We start from the raw sequence: 27,278 nt of genomic DNA, 5'->3' as shown, positions 1-27,278 counted from the left end.
GGAGAATGGACTTGAGGACACAGGGAAGGGGAAGGGTAAGCTGGAACGAAGTGAGAGAGTGGCATGGACATATATACACTACAAAATATAAAATAAGATAGCTAGTGGGAAGCAGCTGCACTGCACAGGGAGATCAGCTTGGTGTTCTGTGACCACCTAGAGGGGTGGGACAGGGAGGGTGGGAGGGAGACGCAAGAGGGAAGAGATATGGGGATATATGTATACATATAGCTGATTCACTTTGTTATAAAGCAGAAACTAACACACCACTGTAAAGCAATTTTACTCCAATAAACATGTTAAAAAAATTAAATGTGTTGTTTTCAGTTCCTATATTTTTTAACATCTTTATTGGAGCATAATAAAGTGAATCAGCTATACATATGCATATATCCCCATATCTCCTCCCTCTTGTGTCTCCCTCCCACCCTCCCTGTCCCACCCCTCTAGGTGGTCACAGAACACCAAGCTGATCTCCCTGTGCTATGTGGCTGCTTCCCACTAGCTATTTTACATTTGGTAGTGTATATATGTCCATGCCACTCTCGCACTTTATCCCAGCTTACGCTTCCCCCTCCCCGTGTCCTCAAGTCCATTCTCTACATCTGCGTCTTTATTCCTGTCCTGCTCCTAGGTTCTTCAGACCCTTTTTTTTTTTTTAAAGCTTCCATATATATGTTAGCATATGGTATTTGTTTTTCTCTTTCTGACTTACTTCACTCTGTATGACAGACTCTAGGTCCATCCACCTCACTACAAATAACTCATTTTCATTTCTTTTTATAGCTGACTAATATTCCATTGTATATATGTGCCACATCTTCTTTATCCATTCATCTGTCGATGGACACTTAGGTTGCCTCCATGTCCTGGCTATTGTAAATAGAGCTGCAATAAACACTGTGGTACATGACTCTTTTTGAATTATGGTCTTCTCAGTGCATATGCCCAGTAGTGGGATTGCTGGGTTGTATGGTAGTTCTATTTTTAGTTTTTTAAGGAACCTCCCTACTGTTCTCCATAGTGGCTGTATCGATTTTCATTCCCACCAAAAGTGCAAGACGATTCCCTTTTCTCCACACCCTCTCCAGCATTTATTGTTTGTACATTTTTTGATGATGGCTATTCTGACTGGTATGAGGTGATACCTCATTGTAAGTTTTTTTTGGTGTTTTATACACATTTATTTTAAAACATAATATATAAGAAAAAGTAGAGTGTCTCACAAAGCATTTGATAAAAAATAGCTTTAAGTACAATTTTTAATCTCTAAAGTCTCTACCAAGGATAAGTATATATACACTTTTAGTCCTAAAAGTGCAATTTTAAAGGCAGATTTCAGACCCTTTAAGCTACATGATAGCTAGTGGTCAGATAAAGGACATTAAAAATGTGAATTTATAAAATTTGAGTCAATTCATGAAAATGTTTTATAAACATTATAAACAAACATCTACCATATAATGTGGTAGATTTCATAATCTGTTTACAAATGCTTAAATCCTTTCTTTTAAAACATTATCTTATAAAGTTATTATTATAAAGTTTTAAATATCCTGGTTTAATTTCCCTTATGTCACCTTCACTAATATCAAGCACATGTTTGTACTACACATATATATACACTACTGTTTTCCTTGCATAATGTCCCTCCATAAGAATATCTTTAGTCTGAGGAAAACTCGGAGTATGGCAAAATGCTGCTTTAACTGCTTAATAAAGTGTTAAGTGCCCAGGTGATCTGGAAATGCTGCCTCAGACTTCTGAGCAGCAATGTAGCTCCTCTGTAGATCTCCCATCTTATCAGATACTGTTGCAAAATTAAAATGCAGCTCATACATGTAGGGTGCTAAGGATGAAGCAGCTTGCAACTGTGCAGTGCTCTTGCATGTTCGACATGGCCCTTCTGCATCTCCAGCACGGCCAGGTTGTTGTAGGTCTCTGTATGGTTATTGTCGTTAACCAGACCCAGCCTGAAGCACTGATGGGCCAGATTCGTATCTCCTATTCCCACAGCTACATGTCCCAAGTTGTGCCAGACCTCAGCTACCTCCTCTTCATTTTCACCCAGAGAAAGGGCATGTTCAAATGAGGTCAGAGTCATATCATACTGCTGGGCATAGAAGCAACAGAGCCCCAGGTTGTTGAAAAGCTGGCAGTTATAAACACCCATCTGCAGGAATCGCCTGTAAAACCAGAGAGCTACTTCTGGTTGATCAGAATAAAAATGGTTGCTTCCAATGCATGCAATGGCTTCCACCTGAGTGTTGTGCTGTTTCAAAACCTCGTTGTGGTATTCAGTGGCTGATAAAATATAGTTCATTTCCTCATAGATCCTGGCAATTCCACAAAGTAGGGTTACTTCTCCTGGAAACTTATCTAAGCCTTGTTTGAAAAGATTTAAAGCAGTCACAGGTTGATCCAATGAGATGTAAACTTTTGCCAAGTAGAGAAAAGTATCTACCATTTCCTGCTGCTTCAGGGCTGATTTAAATTGTTTTTCTGCTTCAAGATACATTCCTAACCTGTAGTAACATTCTCCAATCACCAGTCCTTGTACTGAGAATGCTCTGTGGAAAGGGCAGCCAAATCCACAGCAGTCTTAACATCATTTTCATGATGAAGGATATACTCAAACAAAGCCTTTGCCAATTTAGGTTTCTGGGCATAGTTTGTTAAATTCAGTCTAGATAAATTTATAAAAGGTCCATCAGGGCTTGTAAGCATGGAAGCCATTTCCAGCCTAAAAAATCTTCCAGATGAGCTGGTGATAGGGCAAGCTGTGTAGGCAGTGCTGGGTGTTCTAATGGCCTATTCCATAGTTCCTGGCCTTCCACTTTGTGCTCTGGGTCTAAGGAAACCTGTAATGGGTATTCCAACTTGAGATTAGCCTGACAGCTGGACTAGGCCCTCCTGTCTGGTTAGTTCCAGGGAGTTTCAGAGATGTCCCAGGACATGGAATGTGAGCAATAGTATTTTTGTTCAGTATCATTTCTGCAATTCCTTCCTGATCTACGTCAATTTCATCTATGTACACCACTTCATTTAGTGCTTGTGCTTTTAAAATCCAGGCTGCCAACTTTGTAACTTTGTACAAATTACTTCACCATGTGCCTCAGTATGCTCAATCTGGTCATAAGGGGACTTCTCCAGCATCTGCATGCACAGATCTGCCCAGAGCTGGAAATTCCTGTGCCTAAATTCCAGGCCAGGAGCAACGGCTCCATCTCCAAGCTCATGGCGGCGGGGAACAAGGCGCGAAAGACCAGGGCCCAGCACAGGGAGGGTGGGGGGCAAGGAACAGCTCATTGTAATTTTGATTTGCATTTCTCTAATGATTAGTGATGCTGAGCAGCCTTTCATGTGCTTGTTGGCAAACTGTATATCTTCTTTGGAGAAATGTCTATTTAGGTCTTCTGCCCATTTTTGGATTGGGTTGTTTGTTTTTTTGTTATTGAGCTGCTTGTACATTTTGGAGATTAATCCTTTGTCAGTTGCTTCATTTGCAAATATTTTATCCCATTCTGAGGCCTGTCTTTTCCTCTTGTTTATGGTTTCCTTTGCTGTGCAAAAGCTTTGAAGTTTCATTAGGTACCATTTGTTTATTTTTGTTTTTATTTCCATTTCTCTAGGAGGTGGGTCAAAAAGGATCTTGCTGTGATTTATGTCATAGAGTGTTCTGCCTATGTTTTCCTCTAAGAGTTTGATAGTTTCTGGCCTTACATTTAGGTCTTTAATCCATTTTGAGTTTATTTTTGTGTATAGTGTTATGGAATGTTCTAATTTCATTCTTTTACATGTAGCTGTCAAGTTTTCCCAGCACCACTTATTGAAGAGGCTGTCCTTTCTCCATTGTATATGCTTCCCTCTTTTATCAAAATTAAGGTGATCATATGTGTGTGGGTTTATCTCTGGGCTGTCTATCCTGTTCCATTAATCTATAGTTCTGTTTTTGTGCCAGTACCATACTGTCTTGATTACTGTGCTTTGTACTATAGTCTGAAGTCCGGAAGCCTGATTCCTCCAGCTCCATTTTTCCTTCTCCAGATTGCTTTGGCTATTCAGGGTCTTTTGTGTTTCCATACAAATTGTGAAATTTTTTGTTCTACTTCTGTGAAAAATGCCATTTGTGGTTTGATAAGGATTGCATTGAATCTGTAGATTGCTTTGGGTAGTATAGTCATTTTCACAATGTTGATTCTTCCAATCCAAGAACATGATATATCTCTCCATCTGTTTGTATCGTCTTTGATTTCTTTCATCCGTGTCTTACAGTTTTCTGCATACAGGTATTTTGTCTCCTTAGGTAGGTTTATTCCTAGGTATTTTATTCTTTTTGTTGCAGTGGTAAATGGAAGTGTTTCCTTAATTTCTCTTTCAGATTTTTCATCATTAATGTATAGGAATGCAAGAGACTTCTGTGCATTAATTTTGTATCCTGCTACTTTACCAAATTCATTGATTAGCTCTGGTAGTTTTCTGATAGCATCTTTAGGATTCCCTATGTAAAGTATCATGTCATCTGCAAACTGTGACAGTTTTACTTCTTCTTTTCCGATTTCAATTCCTTTTATTTCTTTTTCTTCTCTGATTGCTGTGGCGAAAACTTCCAAAACTATGTTGAATTATACTGGTGAGAGTAGACAACCTTGTCTTGTTCCTGATCCTAGAGGAAATGGTTTCCATTTTTCACCATTGAGAACGATGTTGGCTGTGGGTTTGTCATGTATGGCCTCTTTTATGGTGAGGTAAGTTCCCTCTATGCCTACTTTCTGGAGGGTTTTTATCATAAATGGGTGTTGATTTTTGTCAAAAGCTTTTTCTGCATCTATTGAGATAATCATATGGTTTTTCTCCTTCAATTTTTTAATATGGTTTATCACATTCATTGTTTTCTGTATATTGAAAATTCCTTGCATTCCTGGGATAAAACCCACTTGATCATGGTGTATGGTCCTTTTAATGTGCTGTTGGATTCTGTTTGCTAGTATTTCCAGCTCCTATTTAGAAAAGAAGAAAGGTATAAAAATCTGTGTTTCAGAGATTGGTTCAAGATGGCAGAGTAGAAGGACATACACTCACTCCCTCTTGGGAGAGCACCGGAATCAGAACTGACTGCTGAACAATCATCAACAAGAAGATGCCGGAACTCACCAAAAATGATACCCCACATACAAAGATAAAGGAGAAGTTGCAATGAGATGGAAGGAGGGGCCCAATCACAATAAAATCAAATCTCACAACCACTGGGTGGGTGACTCACAAAATGGAGAACACATACCACAGAGGTACACCAACAGGACTGAAAGTACTGAGCCCCAATTCAGGCTTCCCAACCTGGGGGTCTGGCAGCGGGAGTAGGAATTCCTAGAGAATCAGACTTTGAAGGTTAGTGGGATTTGATTGCAGGACTTCAACAGGACTGGGGAAAACAGAGAGTCCACTCTTGGAGGCCACACACAAAGTAGTGTGCACATCAGGACCTGAGGGAAGGAGCAGTAACTCCATAGGAGACTGAACCAGAGCTACCTGCTAGTGTTGGAGGGTCTCCTGCAGAGGCAGGGGGTGGCTTGGCTCACCATAGGGACAAGGACACTGGCAGCAGAAGTTCAGGGAAATACTCCTTGGCATGAGCCCTCCAAGAGTCTGCCATTAGCCCCACCAAAGAGCGGGGTAGGCTTCAGTGCTGGATCACCTCAGGTCAAACAACCAACAGGGAGGGAACCCAGCCCCACCCATCAGCAAACAAGTGGATTAAAGTTTTACTGAGCTCTGCCCACCAGAGCAACACCCAGCTCTACCAGTCCCTCCCATTGGGAAGCTTGAACAAGCCTCTTAGATAGCCTCACCCACCAGAGGGCAGACAGCAGAAGCAAGAAGAACTACAATTCTGCAGCCTGTGGAATGAAAACCACATTCACAGAAAGACAGACAAAATGAAAAGTCAGAGGACTATGAACCAGATGAAGGAACAAGATAAAACCCCAGAAAAACAACTAAATGAAGTGAAGATAGACAACCTTCCAGAAAAAGAATTCAGAATGATAGTGAAGATGATCCAGGACCTGGGAAAAAGAATGGAAGCAAAGATCAAGAAGATGCAAGAAATGTTTAACAAAGAGCTAGAAGAATTAAGAACAAACATAGATGAACTATACAAAAACTGAAATGAAGAATATACTAGAAGGAAATAATAGAGAATAACTGAGGCAGAGGAACAGATAAGTGACCTGGAAGACAGAATGGGGGAAATCACTGCCATGGAACAGAATAAAGAAAAAAGAATGAAAAGAAATGAAGACAGCCTAAGATACCTCTGGGACAACATTAAATGCAAAAACATTCTCATTATAGGGGCCCCAGAAGGAGAAGACAGAGAGAAAGGGCCCGAGAAAATATTTGAATATTTGAAAATATTTGAATCAATTGAATATTGATTATAGTCGAAAACCTCCCTAACATGGGAAAGGAAATAGCCACCCAAGTCCAGGAAGTGCAGTGAGTCCCAGGCAGGATAAACCCAAGGAGAAGCATGCCGAGACATATAGTAATCAAATTAACAAAAATTAAAGACAAAGAAAAATTATTGAAAGGAACAAGGGAAAAACGACAAATAACATACAAGGGAACTCCCATAAGGTTAACAGCTGAATTCTCAGCAGAAACTCTACAAGCCAGAAGTGAGTGGCACGATATGTTTAAAGTGATGAAAAGGAAGAACCTACAACCAAGATTACTCTAGCCAACTAGGATCTCATTCAGTTTTGATGGAGAATTCAAAAGCTTTACAGAAAAGCAAAAGCTAAGAGAGTTCAGCACCACTAAACCAGCTCTACAACAAATGCTAAAGGAACTTCTCTAAGTGGGAAACACAAGAGAAGAAAAGGACCGACACAAACAAACCCACAACAATTAGGAAAATGGTCATAGGAATATACATATTGATATTTACCTTAAATGTGAATGGATTAAATGCTCCAACCAAAAGACACAGGCTCGCTGAATGGATACAAAAACAAGACCCATATATATGCTGTCTACAAGAGACCCACTTCACACCTAAGGACACATACAGTCTGAAAGTGAGGGGATGGAAAAAGATTTCGATAGCATATCAAAATCAAAAGAAAGCTGGAGTAGCAATACTCATATCAGATAAAATAGACTTTAAAATAAAAATATTACAAGAGAAAAGGAAGGACACTACATAATGACCAAGGGATCAATCCAAGAAGAAGATATAACAATTATAAATATATATGCACCCAACATAGGAGCACCTCAATACATAAGGCAACTGCTAACAGCTGTAAAAGAGGAAATCAACAGAAAACAATAATAGTGGGGGACTTTAACACCTCACTTACACCAATGGACAGATCATCCAGACAGAAAATTAGAGAAACACAAGCTTTAAATGACACAATAGACCACACAGATTTAATTGATATTTATAGGACATTCCATCCAAAAGCAACAGAATACACTTTCTTCTCAAGTGCACATGGAACGTTACCCAGGATAGATCACATCTTGGGTCACAAGTCAAGCCTCGGTAAATTTAAGAAAATTGAAATCATATCAAGTATTTTTTCTGACTGCAACACTATGAGATTAAAAATCAATTACATGGAAAAAAAGGAAAAAACACAAACACATGGAGTATAAACAATACATTACTAAATAACCAAGAGATCACTGAAGAAATCAAAGAGGAAATCAGAAAATACCTACAGACAAATTACAATGAAAAGACGATGATCCAAAACCTATGGGATGCAGCAAAAGCACTTCTAAGAGGGAAGTTTATGGCAATGCATTCCTGCCTCAAGAAACAAGAAAAATCTCAAGTAAGCAATCTAACCTTACATCTAAAGGAACTAGAGAAAGAAGAACAAACAAAACCCAAAGTAGTAGAAGGAAAGAAATCATAAAGATCAGAGGAGAAATAAATGAAATAGAAACAATAGCAAAGATCAATAAAACTAAAAATTGGTTCTTTGAGAAGATAAACAAAATTGATAAACCTTCAGCCAGACTCATCAAGAAAAAGAGGGAGAGGACTCAAATCAATAAAATTAGAAATGAAAAAGGAGAAGTTACAATGGACATTGCAGAAATACAAAGCATCATAAGAGATTACTACAAGCAACTCTATGCCAGTAAAATGGACAACCTAGAAGAAATGGACAAATTCTTAGAAAGGTATAACCTTCCAGACTGAACCAGGAAGAAATAGAAAATATGAACAGACCAATCACAAGTAATGAAATTGAAACTGTGATTAAAAATCTTACAGCAAACAAAAGTCCAAGACCAGATGGCTTCACAGATGAATTCTATCAGACATTTAGAGAAGAGCTAACACCCATCCTTCTCAAACTCTTCCAAAAAATTGCAGAAGAAGGAACACTCCCAAAGTCATTCTATCAGGCGACCATCACCCTGATACCAAAACCAGACAAAGATACTACAAAAAAAGAAAATTACAGACCCATATCACTGATGAACATAGATGCAAAAATCCTCAACACAATACTAGCAAACAGAATCCAACAGCACATTAAAAGGATCATACACCATGACCAAGTGGGATTTATCCCAAGGATGCAAGAATTCTACAATATACGCAAATCAATCAGTGTGATACACCATATTAACAAATTGAAAAATAAAAACCATATGATTATCTCAATAGATGCAGAAAAAGCTTTTGACAAAATTCAACACCCATTTATGATAAAAACTCTCCAGAAAGTGGGCATAGAGGGAACCTACCTCAACATAATAAAGGCCATATACGATAATCCCACAGCAAACATCATTCTCAATGGTGAAACACTGAAAGCATTTCCTCTAAGATCAGGAACAAGACAAGGGTGTCCACTCTCACCACTATTATTCAACATAGTTGTGGAAGTCCTAGGCATGGCAATCAGAGAAGAAAATGAAATAAATGGAAGAGAAATTGGAAAAGAAGAAGTAAAACTGTCACTGTTCGCAGATGACATGATACTATACATAGAGAATCCTAAAGATGCTACCAGAAAACTACTAGAGCTAATCAATGAATTTGGTAAAGTTGCAGGATACAAAATTAATGCACGTGGGCTCCCCTGGTGGCGCAGTGGTTGAGAGTCCGCCTGCCAATGCAGGGGACATGGGTTTGTGCCCCAGTCTGGGAAGATCCTACGTGCCGTGGAGCGGCTGAGCCTGTGAGCCATGGCCGCTGAACCTGCACATCCGGAGCCTGTGCTCTGCAACGGGAGAGGTCACAACAGTGAGAGGCCCACGTACCACAAAGAAAAATTCATTAATTAATGCACAGAAATCTCTTGCATTCCTATACACTAACAATGAAAAATCATAAAGAGAAATTAAGGGAACAATCCCATTCACCATTGCAACAAAAAAGACAAAAATACCTAAGAATAAACCTACCTAATGAGGTAAAAGACCTGTACTCAACAAGCTATAAGAGACTGATGAAAGAAATCAAAGATGACACAAGTAGATGGAGAGATATACCATGTTCTTGGATTGGAAGAATCAATATTGTGAAAATTACTATACTGCCCAAAGCAATCTACAGATTCAATGAAATCCCTATCAACTTACTAGTGGCATTTTTTACAGAACTAGAACAAAAAATCTTAAAATTTGTGTGGAGACACAAAAGACCCCAAATAGCCAAAGCAGTCTTTAGGGGAAAAATCAGAGCTGGAGGAATGAGACTCCCTGACTTCTGACTATACTACAAAGCCACAGTAATCAAGACAATATGGTACTGGCACAAAAACAGAAATATAGATTAATGGAACACGATAGAAAGCCCAGAGATAAACCAACACACCTATGGTCAATTAATCTATGACAAAGGAGGCAAGGATTTATAATGGAGAAAAGACAGTCTCTTCAATAAGTGGTGCTGGGAAAACTGCACAGCTACATGTAGAAGAATGAAATTAGAACACTCCCTAACACCATACACAAAAATAAACTCAAAATGGATTAAAAAACTAAATGTAAGACTGGACACTATAAAACTCTTTGAGGAAAACAGGAAAAACACTCTTTGACATTAATCTCAGCAAGATCTTTTTTGACGGACCTCCTAATGTAATGGAAATAAAAACAAAAATAAACAAATGGGACCTAATGAAACTTAAAATCTTTTGCACAACAAAGGAAACTATTAACAAAATGAAAAGACAACCCTCAGAATGGGAGAAAATATTTGCAAATGAATCAACGGACAAAGGATTAATCTCTAAAATATATAAATAACACATGCAGCTCAACATTGAAAAAACAAATAACCCAATCAAAAAATGGGCAGAAGACCTAAATAGACATTTCTCCAAAGAAGACATACAGATGGCCAAGAAGCACATGAAAAGCTGCTCAATGTCACTAATTATTAGAGAAATGCAAATCAAAACTGCACTGAGGTATCACCTCACACCAGTTAGAATGGGCATCATCAGAAAATCTGCAAACAACAAATGCTGGAGAGGGTGTGGAGAAAAGGGAACCCTCTTGCACTGTTGGTGGGAATGTATATTGATACAGCCACTATGGAGAACATTATGGAGGTTCCTTAAGAAACTAAAAATAGAATTACCATATGACCCAGCAATCCCACTACAGGGCATATACCCAGAGAAAACCATAATTCAAAAAGACACATGCACTCCAATGTTCATTGCAGCACTATTTACAATAGCCAGGTCACGGAAGCAACCTAAATGCCCATCAACAGACGAATGGATAAAGAAGATGTGGTACATATATACAAAGGAGTATTAGTCATAAAAAAAAATGAAATTGAGTCATTTGTAGAGACGTGGATGGACCTAGAGTCTGTCATACAGAGTGAAGTCAGAAAGAGAAAAACAAATATCATATATTAACGCATATATGTGGAATCTAGAAAAATGGTATAGATGAACCGGTTTCCAAGGCAGAAATAGAGACATAGATGTAGAGAACAAACGTATGGACGCCAAGAGGGGAACGTGAGGGGTAGTGGTGGTGGTGGGGTGAATTGGGAGATTGGGAGTGACATATATACACTAATATATATAAAATAGATAACTAATAAGAACCTGCTGTATAAAAAATAAATAAATAAAATAAAATTTAAATCTTTTTTAAAAAAGTCTATGTTTCTACCTTAAGAAGCTAGTTTAAAGAAAAAGAAAGAGAAAATAAAATTCAAAGTATCTAAAAGAAAAGAAGTAAAAATAAGAACAGAAAACAAAGCAGAAAATGCAGAATAATAGAAAATATTAATAAGGTCAAGAGTTTCTTTAAAGATTAATAAAACTGATAAATCTCTAGCAAGAGAAATTAAGAAAAAGAAAGAAGATAAAATCTCCAAATATTAGAAAAGAAAGAAGGTTCATTATTACAGATCCTACAGATATTAAAAATAATAAGAAGTTAGGGTTTTTTAATAAATTTATTTATTTATATTTATTTTTGGCTGCATTGGGTCTTCGTTGATGTGTGCGGGTTTTCTCTAGTTGTGGCGAGTGGGGACTACTCTTCGTTGTGGTGCACAGGCTTCTCATTGCAGTGGCTTCTCTTGCTGTGGAGTACAGGCTCTCGGTGCGTGGGCTCAGCAGTTGTGGCACACGGGATTAGTTGCTCCACGGCATGTGGGATCTTCCCAGACCAGGGCTCAAACCCGTGTCCCCTGCATTGGCAGGCAGATTCTTAACCACTGCTCCACTAGAGAAGTCCAACAAGTTGTTATTTTGAACAACATTTTGCCAATATGTATAACAACTTACATGAAATACACACATTTCTTGAAAAACATGTGTTGTGTACATGCCTGACATTAAGTTTTTAATTGTAATGTTAAGTGCCTGACATTAAGCTTTTGATTGCTGAGGCATCCATTTCAAAGATATCCGTCTCAAATAAACATATTGCCAGCTGTATGACAGAGCAAAATAACTAGATAAGAAACTAGGCTACTCCTACTGATGAAGTTCCCCTTTTATAAAGCCCTAGGCAGCCTAGATAACTGACCACTTTAGTGACCCCTGCATTTCCCTAATTCCCACTCTTATGCTTTAAATTCACCAATAAAGAGTGAACTCACAAAGCCCTAGACATCTTACTCTCAGACCCTAATAGAGGCAGATCTCCAGGTTTCCTCTCTCTTTCTCTTTCTCCAAGACCTTGCTGTGTGGCCCTCAGGCATGTTGTGTACCCGCCAGGACCTGAGAGTAATAAATCTTATTCTTAAAAGTTCCCTGATCATTTCTTGCTGAAGTGCATCCTGCAGTCATAATAAGAACCATAAGGGCCAGCCCAACAACATTGGCCCAGCCACAATACTGGTGAGGGTGAGGGGAATGTTCTGTGAGTGAGGGGAGGGGAGGGTTCTGTAGGGCTGGGTGAGTGCCTCAGGCACTCCCAGCCAAGAACATCACCATCAACAGGCGGGGAGGACACAATGACATAACTTATCAAAACTGACAAAACAAGGGAATTCATTGGTGGTCCAGTGGTTAGGACTCTGCCCTTCCATTATAGGGGGCATGTGTTTGAACCCTGGTTGGGGAATTAAGATCCCACACACCATGTAGTATGGCCAAAATATAAAAGAGAAATTTTTTAAAAAGCAAAATATTTTTAAACAAATGACAAAACAAATAGAAAATCTGAATAGCCTTATATCTGGGATTTTTTAATATCAAATTTTTAATTTAAAAACTGCTAGGGCCCAATATCTTTGATGGTGAATTCTATCAAACATTTAATAAGGAAATAATGCCAATTCTATAAAAATTCTTTCAAAAACTAGAGGAGGGAAGGAACAATTTCCAAGTCATCACATGAAGACAGCATAATTCTAATAAAATAAAACAAGCACTATTTAAGGAGATAAAATTACAGACAAACTTCCCTCAAGAATACAGATTTTTTTTAAAATAATAATGATGATATTGACCTTTTCTGAGCCTTCTGACTTGAATCAACTAAAGCTTGGACTCTGTCAACCACCCAAGCCCCTTCATGAATATGCATGTTCCCTTAGCTTAAAACTTCTCCAATTTTGCTGTTCAGGGAGACACTGCTTTGGGAAAGATCCCCAGTGTTCTCCTTACTTGCTGCAAGTAGTAATAAATCTTCCCTTTGAAACCGAGTAGGACCCTGTGGGGCTCCTGGACATGGAAGCCTTTCTGGGTCCCCTGATTCTTGTTTGTAGGGAATAGGCTTCAGCCTCCATGACCTTCCCTGAGTTCCAAAGGGCAGGTTCAAACATTTGCTAATCAGGGAAGGGTGGGGATGCAGAGACAAGGCAGGAGCAGTCAAAAAACAATAGTGCAGCCTTGAGACAGTGTCCTGGTTCCACCTCAAGGAATACACATAACAATATCTTTGAGGTCTTCTGCAGAACTAAACCCCCATCAAAATGGACAATGTTAACTACTTGATGAACATTCTTCATTCCAGAGAGAACGTCACAGTTTGACAACATTGAGAACCACAGAAGCTCATCAGGAAACCGCCTAAGGACACATTAAAGGAGTGCAGGCCCTGCACACACCCTGATCCTTATTGGCAACCCCACCCTTGAACCATTGCTATAAAATTCCTCACCAAACCCCCCTGGGTTGGGACACACGGTTTCGAGGGCATGAGTCCGCTGTTTCCCCCTTTGCCTGGCAAAACAATAAAGCTATTCTTTTCTACTTCACCCAAAACTCCGTCTCTGGGATTCAATTCAGCACCAGTGCACAGAGGCCGAGTTTTTGGCATCACTTTCTCCCCATCTTTGGCTTTGTTGTGTTTTTTGGCTTGACACCCTCCCAGAGATAAACCAGTTTTCTGGTAACAGTTGCAGAGTTGATCCAAAGCCTCAATTGTATTTTTATATATTCTAGCAATGAACAACTGGAAAATAATTTTTTCAATCACAAACTACTAAGAGAAATTTAACAAAAGCTATGGGAGACTGCCACCCATAAAAACTTCAAAATATTGCCAAGAGAAATTAAAGAAGATCAGTCCTAAAGAGATGGAAGGATATACCATACCATGTTCACAGATTAGAAGACTCAATGTTGTTAAAATATCAGTTCTCTTCAAATTGATCTATTGATTCAGTGCAATTGCAATAAAAATTCTGGCATACCTCTTTGTAGGAATTGACAGTATGACACGAAAACTTACATAGATATGCAAAAGACTTAGAATATCTAAAATAATCTTGAAAAAAGTCAGTATTGGAGAACTTACTCTACATAAGACTCACTTTAAAAATAAAGTAATCATCTGGCACAAAAACAGACATATAGATCAATGGAACAGAATACGGAGCCCAGAAATTAACCCACTTACAGTCAAGTAATCTACAACAAAGGAGGCAAGAATATACAATGGAGAAAAGACAGTCTCTTCAATAAGTGGTTCTGGGAAAATCAGGCAGCTACATGTAAAAACATAAAATTAGAACATTCTCTAACACCATACACAAAAGTAAACTCAATATGGATTAAAGACCTAGATGTAAGACTGGAAACCATAAAACTCCTAGAGGAAAACATAGGCAGAACACTCTTTGGCATAAATTGTAGTAATATTTTTTTGGATCTTTCTCCTAAAGCAAAGGAAATAAAAGCAAAAATAAACAAATGGGACCTAACTAAACTTAAAAGCTTTTGTACAGCAAAGGAAGCTATAAACAAAACAAAAAAACAACCTACAGAATGGAAGAAAATATTTGCAAATGATGTGACTCACAAGGGATTAATTTCCAAAATATACAAGCAGCTTATACAGCTCAATATAAAAAAAAAACCCAATCAAAAATGGGCAGAAGATCTAAATAGACAGTTCTCCAAAGAAGACATACAGATGGCCAAAAAGCACATGAAAATATGCTCAGCATCACTAATTATTAGAGAAATGCAAATCAGAACTACAATGAGGTATCACCTCACAGTGGTCAGAATGGCCATCATCGAAAAGTCTACAAATAACAAATGCTGAAGAGGGTGTGGAGAAAAGGGTACCCTTGTGCTCTTTATGTGAGAACGTAAATTGATGTTACCACTATGAAAAACAGTATGGAGATTCCTTTAAAAACTAAAAACAGAGCTACCGTATGATCCAGCAATCCCACTCCTGGGCATATACCCAGGAAAGATTAAAACTCTAATTTGAAAAGATACATGTGCCCCAATGTCATAACAGTACTATTTACAATAGCCAAGACACGGAAGCAACCTAAGTGTCCATCGACAAATGAATGGATAAAGAAGATGTGAGATATATATATATATATATATATATATATATATATATATATACACAATGGAATATTACTCAGCTATAAAATAGGATGAAATAATGCCATTTTGCAGCAACATGGATGGACCTAGAGATCTTCATACTAAGTGAAGTAAGTCAGACAGAGAAAGACAAATATCATATGATATCACTTATATGTATAATCTAAAAAATGATACAAATGAACTTATTTACAAAACAGAAATAGGTTCACAGACATAGAAAACAAACTTATGGTTAGGAAAAAGGAAACAGAAGGAAGGGATAAATTAGGAACTAGGGATTAACAGATACTCACTACTATAAATAAAATAGATAACCAACAAGGATCTACTGTATAGCACAGGGAACTATATTCAATACCTTGTAATAACCTATAATGGAAAAGAATCTGAAAAAGAATATATATATGTATATATATGTGTATTATGTGTGTGTGTGTAACTGTATCACTTTCCTGTATACCTGAAACATTGTAAATCAACTATATTTCAATTTTTAAAAAGACAGTTCACAAAAGAAGATATAGGCATGGCAATAAGCATATGAAAAAGTGTTTAACTTCATTAGTAATCAGGGAAATGCAAGTTAAAACCCCAGTGATTACCACTATATACCCACTAGAATGGATAAAATGAAAAAGACTCACAATACCAATATTATCAAGGACATAGAGCAACCAGAACTCTCATATATTACAGGTGTATGTGTAACACAGAAAATTGGCAGTTTCTTAAAGAGTTAAACATACATTCACCCTATGACTCAGCAGTTTCATTCCTAGGTATTTATCCAAGAGATATGAAAACTAGGTCCACAAAAACACTTGTACAAAACTGTTTAACACTTGTATAAATCTGTTTAGAGCAGATTTATTAATTATAGCCAAAAACTGAAAACAGTTCAGATGTCCAACAGGAAAGTATATAAACAAAATATGATATATTCATACAACAGCATGCTACTCAGTCACAAAAAGGAATAAACTACTAATACACAAAACAGCAAGAAAGAATCCCAAAAACACTATGATAAATGAAAAGAAGCTAGACACACACACACCAAAAAACACATAGTATATGCTTCTATTTATATGAATTTCTAGAACAGGCAAATCTAATCTACGGTGATAGAAAGCAGAACAGTAGTCGCTTCTGGGATAGAAAGCAGAACAGTAGTCGCTTCTGGGAGTAAGGGTGGACTGAGAAGGGACATAAGGCATTTTCCCGGGGTGATGAAAATACTCTCTATCTTGACAGGGTTGTGGGTTACATAGGTAAATGCGTTTGTCAAATTCTATTGAACCGTATGCTTAATATCAGCGAATTTCATGATATGAAAGTCATACTTCAAACTAAGCTTTGATGTTAGAAGTCAGAGTAGTGGTTAACTTTGGAGAGGAATAAGGAGTATTTGCTGGAGAGGGGACATGAGGAGGGTTTAGGGCTACTGGTAAAGCTACCAGGTGTGTTTACTTTGTGATAACATTCATCTATATACTTTTTTTTATTGAAGTATAGCTGATTTATAATGTTTCAGGTGCACAGCAAAGTGATTCAGTTATGTATATGTGTATGTATATATATATATAAATTCTTTTTCAGATTCTTTTCCATTATAGATTATTACAAGATACTGAATTTAGTTCCCTGTGCTATACAGTAGGTTCTTGTTGTTATTCTATTTTATATATAATAGTGTGTATCTATTAATCCCATCTATATGCTCTTTTTGTGCATCTTCTCTATGATTGTTATACTACAATAAAGTCTCAACGAAAGCCTCAGCCAACCACAGGGAGCTCTGACACAAGGATTGTCCCACATTGGGGTGAGAGGGTGTTTACATTACAAGCCTTTACACTCAATTATGGGCTGCCCCGGGAAAGCAGAATGCTTGGGGGAGAAGTGACCCTTCAGATGAGGCATTTACCTCAGAGTGGGCTGACATCTGAGGAGTGTTTGCTGCCAGCACTTCCAGCTAACAAGCTGATAAGAATTCACTCCCAAAGTGGGGGAATTTGAGCAACTCATCACAATGTCTGCTATACATTTTGTTCCTGGATCTCCTACATGAACTGTTTCAATCAATTATAGAATGAAAAAACAAAAACAAAAAAACAGAAACAGTGCATTAAGAAAATCCCTCAATATTCTGGAAATGTAGTCTGTAGCTCATGAAAAACATTCCCATCAGAAAAAAAAAAAAAATCTGACTACTGAGTTTTAGGACATTTATTTCAAGAGGGGGTTTTGCCTATTTATGTCTATCAAAAATTATGTGTGTCTATGACTCAAACTTCCTCTAACCCTTTTCACTTTTATGCATTCATATTCTCTCAAATCATTTATTCAACAGCAAAATCTATAAATCTAGTTTAATCCCAACAAAAGTTCCATTATAGCTTTCTTTTATGAAACTTCACAAACTAACCTCAAAGTGTTTATGGAAGAGTAAATTTGCAAAAATAACTTTAAAAACTTTAAGATATATAAATGGTGTGGAAAAGCATGCCTTACAAAGTATCAAAGCATAATATAATGTTACAAAACCCAAAGAAGTGTGGCCCTGGCACCAATATAGGCAAATAGATCAGTGGACCAAAGTAGCAATTCCCAATCACTCATGCATATATGAAGTTACATTTTAATAAGTAGTAAAATTAAGGAATATTCCATAAATGTTGTTGGGACAATTGATCTGGCAAATGCATTATTGTCCAATCTTATCAAAACAAATCAGAAACAGTTCACATTCACTTAGAATAGATAACAATAGTTTTTAACCAAATACATTTGCCTGGGCCACCTGGGCATCCCTCAGGACATTAGAAAGTGGGAGATAAATTCTACAAATACTCAGGGAGCTGTCATATCAATTAAATTTTTAGGGGCTTAGTAGTCTAGAGCATGCTGGACATTTCCTCCAAAGTAAAGGATCGATTATTTTACTTTGTATCTCTCATCAATAAGTACAACACAAAACCAGCTTCTTCGAGTTCTGAAAGAATATCCCATACCTGGGACATTACCCATTTTCTATGGAGTCCAAAGCAGGAAAGAGAAAGCAAGCAGGCCCAGGTTGTGGTGCAAGGGGCCCTGCTTCTTGAATCATATGACCAGTAGTCACTATTGCACTGGAGGTGTAAGGAGTGGGAAAAGATGTTGTGTGAACTTTGTGACAGCACTAGCGAGAGAGCAAGGCCCTACCCCCTGCAGTGGAGAATTGTATATCTTACAAACAACAAATTCTGCTGTTCTACTGAACTATGGTAGAGATGGAGAGCTTGTTCCTGGAACATCAAGTGCACCACTGGCCAGAACTGCTGATCATAAGCTGTCAGACCCACAAACTCATAATAAGGCCCGAGGGCCCAGCAGCAGGCCATCATGAGATGCAAGTGGAACATCTGAGGTTGAGCATGAACAGGGACTGAGGGTTCAAGCAAGCTCCATGAGCAGGTAGCTAGATCCGCATGTCATTGTCACCCACCACTATTGCACCAGCTCACACATACAGCCACATAGCAGTTACTTTATAACTAGCTCACCATGATGGTTAATTTATGTGGCAACTTGACTGGACCACAGGGTGCCCAGATATTTGAGCAAATATTATTCTGCGTGTTTCTATGAAGGTGTTTTTGGATGAGATTAACATTTAAATTGGTAGGCTCCTCGCCTTCTGAGATGGCCCACACTCTATGGAGTGCATATCTCTCCCAATAAATCTAGTTCTTACCTATCCAAAAAAAAATTGGTAGACTGAGTAAAGCAGATTGCCATCCAGAATGTGGGTGGGCCTCATGCAATCAGTTGAAGAACTGAATAGAACAAAAGGTTGATCCTCCCCTGAATATGAGAATTCTCCTGCCTGATGGCCTTCAAACCGAGACATCCGCTCTTCCTGGTTCTACAGCAATTTCTGGCCTCTCGACTCAAAATGGAACATTGGTTCTATATATTTTGGATTTGCCAGCCTCAATAATAGCATGAGCCAATTCCTTATAATAAATTTATGTATATATATTTATACATATATTTATGTATATATACAGGTATACATATACATTATAGATATAGAGATAGAGATGACATAGACATAGACATAGACATAGATATAGATATAGATATAGATCTCCTCTATTGGTTCTGTTTCTCTGGTGAATATTGACTAATACTCATGAAGGGAAAAATGATTAAGCTTGGTCCATGGATTTGTCAGCTCAGTATGTGAGTGTAAGCCTAAGTAGACAGTGGCCAAATTATATTCCTATTCAAGGGTGATTCTGAAAGAGAACAGTGAGAGGAAATCCTCCCATTGGGCCAAGCTTTGGGTGGCACATCTGTTTGAGATTAAAAAAAGGGGGTGGGGGGAATGTGGTCACTAGGGAATGTCTTAGTACAACTGATCAAGATTTTGGAAGGAGAAATACTGGAAGACTGGGGTCTAGAAAATCTATAGTAGGAGCATGTGGATGGACATATGGAAATGGATTCAAAGTCTGAAGGTATTGTATTGCATATAATCCCTAAAGAGAATCTATGACAGAAAAAGCACTAAGCACACAAGTAGATAAAATTATTTGATAGTAGACATAACGTTAGCTTCTTCATTGGCCATCCCTTGCATTGGGCACATGGAAAAGTAGCCATGGTGGCAGAAATGGAGGCTATGCATGAGATGAAAACCATGGGCTCCCACTTACCAAAGCTGATCTAGCTATTGCTACTGCCAAATCTCCTATCTGCCAACAACAGGTCAACCCTAAATTCCTGTTACAGGACTCTCAATGAGACCGTGGTAGTTTGTCTCAAATGTGGCCACCATCAATTCCTCTCTTCCCTTTATGCACATGCCATCCCCACCATCAAGAGGTAGAATGTGTTCCTCCTTTCCCTTGGATCCAGGCTGAGCCTTAGTGACTCACTTACCAATAAAAATACAGACATTCTGGGGAATTCCCTGGTGGTCCAGTGGCTAAGACTCCACACTCCCAATGCAGGGGGCCTGGGTTCAATCACTGGAACTAGATCCCGCATGTTGCAACTAAGAGTTCGCATGCCGCAACTAAGAGTTCACATGCCACAACTAAAGATCCTGCATGCTGGGCTACCCTGGTGGTGCAGTGGTTAAGAATTCGCCTGCCAATGCAGGAGACATGGGTTCGAGCCCTGGTCTGGGAAGATCCCATATGCCGCGGAGCAAATAAGCCCATGTGCCACAACTACTGAGTCTGCGCTCTAGGGCCCACAAGCCACAACTACTGAGCCCACGTGCCACAACTACTGAAGCCCGTGTGCCTAGAGCTCATACTCCATAACAAGAGAAGCCACTGCAATGAGAAGCCTGTGCACCACAACGAAGAGTATCACCTGCTCGCCACAACTAGAGAAAAGCCCGCATGCAGCAACGAATACCCAATGCAGCAAGAAAGAAAGAAAGAAGGAAGGAAGGAAGGAAGGAAGGAAGGAAGGAAGGAAGGAAGGAAGGAAGGAAGGAAGGAAGGAAGAAAGAAAGAAAGATCCTGCATGCCACTACTAAGACCCGATGCAGCCAAATAAATATTTTTAAAAAAAATACAGATATTCTGTAACTTTCAAAGCTAAGTTGTAAGAAGCCTTGCAACTGTTACCTAGACCTCTCAGAATGCACCTCTCAGAACGGACCTCTCAGAAACCTCTTTCCTGGAACTCTTGTTTGAGAGATGCCAGCTGTCAAATAAGCAGCTTGAGACATGTACCCTGAGATGACCATGCTATGAGAAAACAAGCCAACTATAGAGGCCCTGAACAACGAGATGTCACGGAGACAGAGAGAGAGAGAGGCCAAGGTACACGGAGACTCCAAACATCTGAGGAAAAAGCCTCCTTAGAAGTGAATCCTCTAGCCTCAGACACCCCAGCTACAGCCATGTGGACCAGAGACATACTGGCCAGCTGAGTCCTTCCTGACTTCCTAAACCAGGAAATCATGAGTAAAACAGAATTGTTATTTTAAGTCACTAAGTTATGGGGTGGTTTATTATACAATAATAAAACCAACCAGCCATTCTCTTCGCACCCTCTCCAGCATTTGTTGTTTGTAGATTTTCTGATGATGTCCATTCTAACTGGTATGAGGGAACCCTCTTGCACTGTTGGTGGGAATGTAAATTGATACAGCCACTATGGAGAACAGTATGGAGGTTCCTTAAAAAACTAAAAATACAACTACCATATGACCCAGCCATCCTGCTACTGGGCATATACCCTGAGAAAACCATAATTCAAAAAGAGTCATGTACCACAATGTTCATTACAGTTCTATCTACAATAGCCAGGACAAGGAAGCAACCTAAGCGTTCATCAGCAGATGATAAAGAAGATGTGGCACATATATACAATGGAATATTACTCAGCCATAAAAAGAAACGAAATTGAGTTATTTGTAGTGAGGTGGCTGGACCTAGAGTCTGTCATACAGAGTGAAGTAAGTCAGAAAGAGAAAAACAAATACCATATGCTAACACATATATATGGAATCTAAAAAAAAAAATGTTCATGAAGAACCTAGGGGCAAGACAGGAATAAAGACGCAGACCTACTAGAGAATGGACTTGAGGATATGGGGAGGGGGAAGGGTAAACTGGGACAAAGTGAAGGAGTGGGATGGACATGTATACACTACCAAATGTAAAATAGATAGCTAGTGGGAAGCAGCCGCATAGCATAGGGAGATCCGCTTGGCACTTTGTGACTACCTAGAGGGGTGAGATAGGGACGGTGGGAGGGAGGGAGATGCAAGAGGGAAGAGATATGGGGACATATGTACATGCATAGCTGATTCACTTTGATATAAAGCAGAAACTAACACACTATTGTAAAGCAATTATACTCCAATAAAGATGTTAAAAAAAAAAAAAGAAGAAGATGTGGTACATATATACAATGGAATATTGCTCAACCATAAAAAGGAATGAAATTGGGTCATTTGTAGAGATGTGGATGGATCTAGGGACTGTCATACAGAATGAAGTAAGTCAGAAAGAGAAAAACAAATATATATTAACACATATATGTGGAACCTAGAAAAATGTTACAGATGAACCAGTTTGCAGGGCAGAAATAGAGACACAGATGTAGAGAACAAACGTATGGACACCAAGGTGGGGAAAGTGGCAGGGGGGGTGGTGTGATGAATTGGGAGATTGGGATTGACATATATACACTAATATGTATAAAATGGATAACTAATAAGAACCTGCTGTATAAAAAAATAAAATAAAACTCAAAAAAAAAAAAAAACAACCAGCCAGTTCGTGGTATTTTACCACATTAGACCCTTTCCACCTTGGAAAAGGTAACAATTCATTCTTACACTAATATGCAAATATTCCACGTAGGGGTTAGCCTCTCCTATGTGCAGGCCTGAGAGCTTGGAAGGTATTTGACCCACTGTCCCAGCATCCCACATTACATCACCTCATATCAAGAGAACAACAACAAAGGAAGTACAGGAGTCAGCACGTGACCGCAGAATCTACCAGCTCATACTATACGAAGGAGAACTCGCTAAAATGACAGATCAGAGGCAATACCTTGCAAGGAGTATTGCACAGGAGTGCCGTCCTTTAGAATGTTGTACTTTAAATCGTTGACCTTTAAATGTTTCCTAATAGATCCCTAATAGGTTGAATACATGGGTCCAGGAACTAAGAAGTGGAAGTAGAAGTGGCCCCACTTACCATCACTCCTGGTGACCCACTTAGGGAGATTCTCGAAGTTCTTGGAGAAGCTTCCTGTTGTTGCAACTCGGGGCTTTTCAGAGTTAGAGGAATATCTCCACCAGCAGACACAGGTAAAGTTCCATTGATCTCCATAGTGCCTCTGCCTCCTGAGCCCTTTAGCTTCTCATTCCATGATAACAGCTGTCCATAAGAGGAGTCGTTTGATGTGGGCTGCCCCAGGAAGGGGGCATGACTTTGGGCCAGGTAGCTGTCTATGGCAATCCTGAAGAGGACTGGCAGCTAAGGGCTGGATGTTGACAGCATTCCCAGCAGTTAAAGAAATAAGACTTTCTGTCCTGTAGGAGAATCTGAGCAGTGCATCGTACTAGTTCTTATCTATCTCACATTGTATTTGGAGAAGATAATACGGGAGACCTTATATTTCATATGTAGATATTTATACTTGACCTCAATAAAATTCCTGATAGTTGTAAAAGCAAACCCAAGAGGTCTTATTTGAGCCTTCTTTGTAGAGACTGAAAATGTTAGTGAAAAAACAAAGGTTTTCAACTGACCAATGGAGCAGAGTGAAGGGTTCCAGAAACAGGCCCAGACACATAAAGTCAACTAGTTGACAAAGATGACTCTGTGATTTAGTAAAGAAAGGATAGTCATTTTAATAAATAGTGCTGGGTAAATTGGATTTTCATCTGAAAGCTAATGCATTTTGATCCCTACCTCACATCATACTAAAAAGTTAACTACAGACAGATTATAGATCTAACTGTAAAGGATAAGCTTTTAGAGGAAAACAAGTTGTTAAACATTTCCCAGCACATTGATATCCTACTCTCCCACCAGGTCACTTTTCACCCTTGAGCCACCCAGCTCCTTCTTCCTCAGCTGATGAGCACTGAGAAAATTGACACCGTAAGGCGTAAGCTCATAACTTCTGTCAAATAATAAACCTACCTGAATTTATGCCCATATTCTCTATTTTCTCTCTTATTAAAATAAAAGCTCTACCTCTGTACTATCAAAATAAAAACAAGCAAGTAAAAACAAAAAAAACTCCACTTTTGTTCTGTGCCTCAGTTTCCTTACCTATAAGCAAAGTAAGACTAATAATAGCTCCTGCTCCATTGTAGGAGTAGGTAGTATTAAATTAGTGATGGTAATAATAGTTAAAATATTGACTGTTTCATGACAAGCATTAAATAAAGTGTTAGTTACTACTCTACCCAGCACATATCTTGAGGAAGTTGACTCTATTTATGATCTCCACTTCCTCACCTCTCATTCACTTTTAAAATCAAATCGCATTGCACCCATGCAAAATCTACTCTAAAGTCTTCCCATTGCATGCGGAATAAAATTTTAATCCTTTACCATGTAATCTACAAGACCTTTCCCTTGTGATCCGGCCCCTGGTCATCTCATATTTTCTCTTAATTCTTCCATTCTGTCAATCACTATGCCTCAGATTAAATGACCTTTTTTTTACTTCCTCCAATATTCCAACGTCACTCCTGTCTTTGTAATTGGGGTTTTCTTTTTTATTTGCCTCCCTCCATGAGCCACCATGAAAGTAGACATCATGTCTCTTTTCGCATCCATCAATCCCCAAACACCCAGAATAATGTCTGCTACATAATAAGTACTCAAAAAAAATGTGTGTGGACATCAAGAATTAGTTAATGAAAAACCCATTCTAACCTGGCTTCCTTCCATATCATGTTTCCAAATCCAGTAGACACGTAGACACATCTCTTCACATGTTATTTTATTTTCTCTGTTATTCCACAATTCACTCCATGAAACTCTCCTCTTTGGCTTTTGTGAGCCCAATGTTTCTTGATTTTTCTCCAACCCCATTGTGTTTTCTCCTGTTAAATATTCTGTGCAGGTTCCTCATCCTCTCTGGATATCTAAATTTTGAGTGTGTCAGGCATGGCTGGAGCCTGGGAATTATCTCTCCCTAGATGCCCATGTCATCTGTGTCAAACATGACATGTCGCTTTGGTATCAAAATTGCCGTGAACAAATCAGTTAGAGGGTGGGGAAGAATTCTGGCATTTTTCCATCCCAAATGGAATTTCTGGTTAGACACTTGAATCTTCAGAATAGGTAAGATGATTTCTTCATGTGTGTGATGGAAGACAGGGAAATCCCTTATCAATTCATGGCCTTGCCTTTGGAGTTTTGTGATAATCTCAGGCTCTGGCTGTCTCCCCTTCTAGCCTGAATATTGCTTCTTTTCTCTGCCCAGGCTTGTCACCCGCTCTTCCCTTAATCTGTCATGCGCCAACTCCCAGCACCTTTGTTCTCACACTACACCCTCTCTGAACCTCCTATTTGTAAATCTATCATGTGCTCTCTGCAGGCACACACAGGTGAGGTAGGACAGCAAGGCAATCATACATGAGAAGAGGAAAAGCAATTAACATCTGTACATTTTATCACATGGCCACAAATCACCTCCCTAAATGGATTTAACTCAACATAATTTCTCTCATTCACCTGCCACTTCTGCATGCTCCCTTCCAGTGTCACTGTACCCTCCCTGCAGAGGTTAGCCAAAGAGACCAGACTTGCCACAGAACCACAATGTCGGAAATCTAAAGAAAGGACCAACAGAAATGAATAAGTACATCCACTTCTTATATTCTCTTTCTGGCCAATTCAAACACTATTTAATCTGTATGAATCAGGGCTGTGTTTTGAAAAGGGCATCACCTTAAAACACAGGAAGGGAATTGAAGGCCATCCTTTCAGAAAAAAATATTTGACTAGATGTTAACAGGCAGAGAACTCTACAGATGTAAGTTTCTCAAACATTTTTGCTTGGTAATAGATGTATTTTTCCCTTTGCCTGATACTGTCCCTTTGTTAGTATAGTCAACAAAAGAAGTGGGGTGGGGGGCAGGGAGAAAGACTAACCTAGTTATTCTTGGTCCAGGTACTTTCCTGGGCAGATGTATCTGTCAGAATTAGGAAGCTGATCACCAGTGATGGAAGATATGTCTTCACCAGGAGAAGCTGCCAACAGGTTCTTTAGGATTTCTGATTCTAGAAAATAATGGGCGGCAACAAAAAATTATGACCTGAATTATTTTAGTTACTAAGTAATTCCTGTTCATAATTTATTCCAACTTATTCTGAACTACCTCAGCAGAAAGAAATGTTAAATTATTTGCAAGTTCTGTATGTACCTAGCTTACCTCCTGCAATCAAGGCTATAGTTCAGGAAGCTGCCTTGTTTACTTCCTTTCTCCTACTTTAGCACTAGCACAGGGAGGGATTGTTTTATGGTTTATTTTTCCAGAGGGATAATGCAGGGTCATGCTGCACCAAGTTCCTAAGAGAAAACCAACGTCAATAATACACAGGAGATATAAGCCTCATTACCCCTAGAAACAGGTAAAAAGAACAAGAGAAATGGCAATAAACCCCACATTTAAACAAATCTGTGGAAGATGAAAATTGGATGAAGGAGTGATGACTGGTTTAACTTAGTAAAGGAAGGTGAACTCTAAATACCCATAGTGAGGACAACAAAGAAAGGCAAGTTTATCCACTCCACACTCTGGAATTGCTGGTTTGATAGTCAGTCTCCCCCAACAAATCCATAAGCTCCTCCTCGAGGGCAGGATGGAATCTGTCATCACTCAGGTTTTAATCCCAGAACCTAATAAAATGCTTGGCTGATAATAGGGGCTCAAAAATTATTTGTGTGTAAAAAGAGTGAATATATTAATTTGTTGTAGTATCTACTGGTAGGCCTATTTACTTAATCAGCCTTTAAAATCATGTTCTATGGTCAAGATTTTCCTTAGGGAGCTAGCCTGACATGACAGCTTTATTATTTAGACAGAATTCATGAAACAAACTAGCAAGAGACAACAAAGAGATAGTTTTCTTTTGCTACTATAACAAATTACCAAAAACTTCGTGCCTTAAAACAACATAAATTTATTATCTTTCAATTCTAGAGGTCAGCTGTGTTTCTTTCTGGAAGCTCCTTTTCCTTGACTTTTCCAGTTTCTAGAAGCCACCCACATTCCCTGGTTCACAGCCCCCTTCCTCCATTTTCAAAGCCAGCGACTGTGGGATGAGTCCTTCTCACAGTATGTCTATCTGATCCTTGTTCTATCATCACATCTGTCTCTGACCCAGCTATGAATGTTTCTCAACTTTTAAAGACATGTGTGATTAGATCAAACCTACTTAGATAATCCAGGATCTTTCATGTTAA

General features: G+C 38.8%; 1 pseudogene across 1 annotated transcript; it reads right to left on the bottom strand.

The window, feature by feature from the left end:
* Window positions 1–459: 459 nt before the first annotated feature.
* Window positions 460–26,045, bottom strand: LOC149749304 (tetratricopeptide repeat protein 8 pseudogene; annotated as a pseudogene). Its single transcript, XR_016392986.1, has 2 exons — window positions 25,964–26,045; window positions 460–23,224 (listed from the first exon to the last, which is right to left on the bottom strand). The product of XR_016392986.1 is annotated as a tetratricopeptide repeat protein 8 pseudogene (transcript).
* Window positions 26,046–27,278: the final 1,233 nt, after the last annotated feature.

This window comes from Delphinapterus leucas, chromosome 4 (genome assembly GCF_059928025.1).
Source record: "Delphinapterus leucas isolate spDelLeu-1000000601 "Yukka" chromosome 4, BTC_Dleu_Yukka2, whole genome shotgun sequence".
Lineage (NCBI taxonomy): Eukaryota > Metazoa > Chordata > Mammalia > Artiodactyla > Monodontidae > Delphinapterus > Delphinapterus leucas.
This window is presented reverse-complemented; position numbering and strand designations above follow the sequence as displayed.